General features: G+C 42.4%; 2 pseudogenes; both read right to left on the reverse strand.

Moving 5' to 3' along the window:
- Window positions 2,780-3,550, reverse strand: DKFZP459B032 (ATP synthase F0 subunit 6 pseudogene; annotated as a pseudogene).
- LOC129059376 (cytochrome c oxidase subunit 2-like) lies at window positions 4,151-4,842 on the reverse strand (annotated as a pseudogene).

A 4,842-nucleotide genomic window follows, 5' to 3' on the forward strand; every position in this document is an offset into this window, starting at 1 on the left:
CGAGAATGGTGGCGCACTCCTGTAATCCCAGCTACTCAGGAGGCTGAGGCAGGAGAATCGCTTGAACCCAGGAGGCAGAGGTTACATTGAGCCAAGATTGCACCACTGCACTCCAGCCTGGGTGACAGAGCAGGACTCCATCTCAAAAAAAAAAAACAACATAGCTGGGCACAGTGGCTCACACCCGTAATCCCAGCACTTTGGGAGGCCAAGGTGGGTGGATCACCTGAGGTCAGGAGTTTGAGACCAGCCTGGCCAACATGGTGAAACCCTGTTTCCACTAAAAATACAAAAATTAGCCAGGCATGGTGGTGTGTGCCTGTAATCCCAGCTACTTGGGAGGCTGAGGCACAAGAATCGCTTGAACCTGGAAGGCGGAGGTTGCAGTAAGCTTAGATCCTGCCACTGCACTCCAGCCTCAGTGACAGTGAGACTCCTTCTAACAACAACAACAAAAAAGTACAGTATTTGGACTATAATAAGTGTCATAGAAGAATAGCCATCAAAGCAATGTGGGAATTCAGGAGAGGTAGAGATCATCTTGGTTGTGGGTGATTCATTCATTCAATAAACAGTACCTAGTATGGCCAGTTCAATGTGTAAGACATTGAACTGCACAGTGAATTAAACAGACCTGCCCTCATGGAGCTCACAAGCTAGCAGGGAGAGACAGGTTGTATAAACAATAAGCAAATCAAGTAAGTCAATTAAATGTTTGTTAAAGAGGTTTTTTGTTTGTTTGTTTTTTGTTAAAGAGGTTTTAAATACTAAGGGGAAAAAGGAAATAGAGCAGGGATCTTGACTTTTCCTCTGAGTAGAAGAGGCTATCGGAGAATTCTGAGCAGCAGAGTGACATAACCTAATTGATATTTTAGTAGGATCACTCTAAATTGAGAAGCGCTCAGATGTTTGCAAGAAATATTAAAACCATCATCGTTAATGTGTATTGAGCAAGCCCTGCGTGCCAGACACTGAGAATCAAGTATCCTGGATTCTCTCAAGCCCTCTCCTATCAACACTTTGGGGTCGATATCATTACAATCTCTAGTAAGCTGACTGAAATTGAAGCCAAAAAGCTAAATAATTTGTCGAAAACCTCACCACCAACAGGAGGAAGAGCCACACATGCCAAACGTTCCAACTGCTAGCCCTCTGCTTCCAGGTGGTTCTATTCCAGGTGGTATCTAAATGCAACCCACTTTCCTACAATCCACTGTCATGAGATGGATTTCTCGGAAAATCTAACAGGGTTCCCAATATTTGAAGCTCTCCTTTGGGAAGTTTCTGTGCAGAACTCAAACAGGAACTCTCTGTTCCACTCAAGCCAAGAAATACATGACTATAATGGTCAAGATAGGAACATGAATGATAAAGTATATCACCTCAAAGATTTTTTAATGCAATATAGTAGAAGTTACAAGGTATATATCTATGTTTTAAAAAATAAAAATAAACAAACAAACCATAAAGACCAGGCAAAAAGAGCTAGACAGACAAAAAGCCAAAGGAGTTTAGGACTCCGAGTTCATTGCCACTCAAACATGCCATGTTCATTTATCATTTTATGCCTGGCTCTTGCACACTTGTCCTCACATGTTTTTATTCTCATAAAAAAAACTTGTATCTGAGCACTAATTGTTATCATCCCCAATTTATAGGTGAAAAACCAAGCTTAGAGATAATTGCCAAGGTGGCATTTTACAATTCAACACCATTTTTGTTAACTCCAAATTCCATAGACTTTTTACTCAATCACACTGTCATTTGGATGGAGGAAAAGGAGAGGAGAAGAGAGGGAGAAACATTGTCTCATACTAGGAACAAATGACTACCAGCAAAGTCAATAGCTACCTACCATAATATCCAACTAGATGGTGATGCAGGATGAGGTGCCTCTTACCCAGACACAGTAACTAAAGGCAAATTGTAAGTAGGGCAAGCTGAGTCTGGAAGAGGTCAGGTGCTAAGATGAGTAGTCCAGAACATGGGACATATTTGGCCAGAGCCCAAGCATGAAACACAAACTGGTGCTACTGGGACACAGGGCAGTAGAAGACATGGGAAGAAACTTGGGGCAAGCGATGGGTGGTCAGGGTACTGGATAAAAAAGAAGGGCACAAAATGTGACATAGGGGACTTGATAATAATTCTTGAGTAGAAGTGTGAGGGAGAGGCAGGACCTCTGTGAGGGTCTTAGGCCAAATGCTGGCTTCATGAATGGTCAGAATGACATGGGTAATGATAGATCATGGGTAGGTAGAGGACATACGTGGAGGTGAATCCTCCCAAGTGCTCAGATTGGGACTCAGGATTCCCTCTTCCACCTACCCATGGGGAGGCCCTGCAGTGTCTGGGGCCCGGGATCTAAAGGGTGATGTTTATTCTCCAAGGTGCCTGACCACACCTGGCCATTTTATGTCATTATTTAACTCAACCACTACCAATGTTATGGGACCCTTAAAAAGAGATTGATTGACTGATTGATTTACTTATTTATTTAAGAAACCAAAGCGTCTCTTCCCTATGTGAATTTTGTCTCAAAAAGGATTCTGTTGTATATATTTTAGAACTTAATCTTATAATATTGCAATATTTTTATCCAAGTCTTTTCCAAACATTGGATTTTTGTGAGATTTGACGATTAAAAAAAAATTCCTTTAACTTCTACCATTTTGCCATCTTTGGAGGATATAAGCATGTGAGGAGCAATGCATGTGATTCCTATAAACTCATATTTCTTATTTTTAAGCCCTGGCATTGTTTGGGCTGACATCTCCTCAGCCCAAATGATGAAAAGTTTTGGCAACTGTTTATTTTACCATAATCAAATCCATGCAAGATTCTGAGTCCTGAAGAATGCTTTTCTACCAATCCACCACCTAGGCTGGAGTGGTTAGAATGCTCAGAAGAACCCAGCGAAGAAAAAGACTTCTGAGGTGATGAATAAGACTATCCCATATCGGAGGCCTTTTTGGATGGGTAGTGTGTGGTGGCCTTGGTATGTGCTTTCTCGCACTACATCACGCCATCATTGATATATGGTTAGTGTATTGATTAGTAGGCCTAGTGATAATAGGGTTGTGGAGTAGAAGTGAAACCATATGGTCAGGCCTGATGTTATTAGGAGGGCCGAGAGGGCCCCTGTTAGGGGCCATGGGCTGGGTTTTACTATGTGATAAGCATGCGATTGGTGGGCCATTATGAGTTGTCATGTAAGTAGAGGCTCACTAGAAGTGTAAAAACATAGGCTTGAATTAGGGCAACGGCAATTTCTAGAATAGTTAATAAAATTAAAATTATGAAGGTGATGAGGGTTAAGGGGAAGCTGATGGTTAATATTGCTAGCGTAGTGCTTCCAATTAAGTGTATGAGTAGGTGGCCTGCAGTGATGTTGGCGGTTAAGCGTACGGCTAAGGCTAATGGTTGAATAAATAGGCTGATGGTCTCGATAATAATTAGTATGGGGATGAGGGGTGTGGGCGTACCTTGTGGTAGGAGGTGGGTTAGGGTGATTTTGGCTTTGAAGCGGAAGCCTGTAATCACCGTACCTGCTCACAGGGGGATTGCTATGGCTAGGTTTATAGATAGTTGGGTAGTTGGTGTAAATGAGTAGGGTAGGAGTCCTAGGAGGTTGGTTGAGGCAATGAAAATAATTAGGGATATTAGTATGAGGGATCAGGTTCGTCTTTTAATGTTATGGATAGTTATTATTTGTTTTAAGGTGAGTTGGATTAGTCGCTGTTGAGTGGCGATTAGTCGATTGCTGATGAAGTATTTGGAGGTGGGAACCAGTAAGGGGGGAAATAGAATGATTGGTACTGAGGCAGGTAGGCCTAGTACTGTAGGGGTAATGAATGAAGTGAATAGATTTTCGTTCATTTTAGTTCTCAGGGTTTGGCATGGTTTTTTGTTTTAGTGAATTTTGGCGAAGCGGGTGAATGGAAGTGTGTATTTAATAGTTTTATTTGAGTAATGAGAAATAGTGTGAGAAGTACGGGGGTGATGACAGTAGGCCATGTGGTGGTGTTTAGTTGTGGCATTTCACTGCAAAGAGAAAATAGCTCTCTTAGTCATTAACTTAAAAGGTTAATGCTAGGTTAGCTTTACAGTGAGCCTTGAAGGGGGAGTGGGGCAGGCTGCAGGGTGAGTAGGAGGGCTATAAAGTGAATACGGGCCCTATTTCGAAGATTTTTAGGGGAATTAGTTCTAGGACGATGGGTATAAAGCTGTGATTAGCTCCGCAGATTTCTGAACATTGGCCATAATATACTCCTGGCCGTGTGGCAGTGAATGTGGTTTGGTTTAGGCGTCCGGGGATTGCATCTGTTTTTAGGCCTAATGAGGGGACGGTTCATGAGTGTAAAACCTCTTGGGATGTGATTATTATGCGAACGGGGGCTTCAACTGGGAGGACTACTCCCAGTTGTCGACGTCAAGGAGTCGTAGGTCCCCTGGTTCTAGGAATAATGGTGGGAGCATATAGGAATTGAAGATTAATCCGCCATAGTCAGTATATTCTTAAGTCCAATATCACTGATGGCCAATTGATTTGATGGTAAAGGAGAGATCGTTGATTTCGTCTGTCAAATAAAGAATGCGTAGAGATGGGCGGGCGATTAGGACTAGGATAATAGCTGGTAAGATAGTTCAAACAGTCTCTATTTCTTGGGCGTCTGAGATGCTAGTGTTGGTCAATTTTGTTGTGAGTGTTAGGAAAAGGGCGTATAGGACTAGGAAGCAGATTAGGAAAATGATTATAAGGGCGTGGTCATGAAAGATGACTAGTTCTTCTATGATAGGGGAGGTAGCGTCTTACAGACCTACCTGTGCTGCTTGTGCCAT

The sequence above is a fragment of the Pongo abelii genome, chromosome 4 (assembly GCF_028885655.2).
Source record: "Pongo abelii isolate AG06213 chromosome 4, NHGRI_mPonAbe1-v2.0_pri, whole genome shotgun sequence".
NCBI classification, from domain to species: domain Eukaryota; kingdom Metazoa; phylum Chordata; class Mammalia; order Primates; family Hominidae; genus Pongo; species Pongo abelii.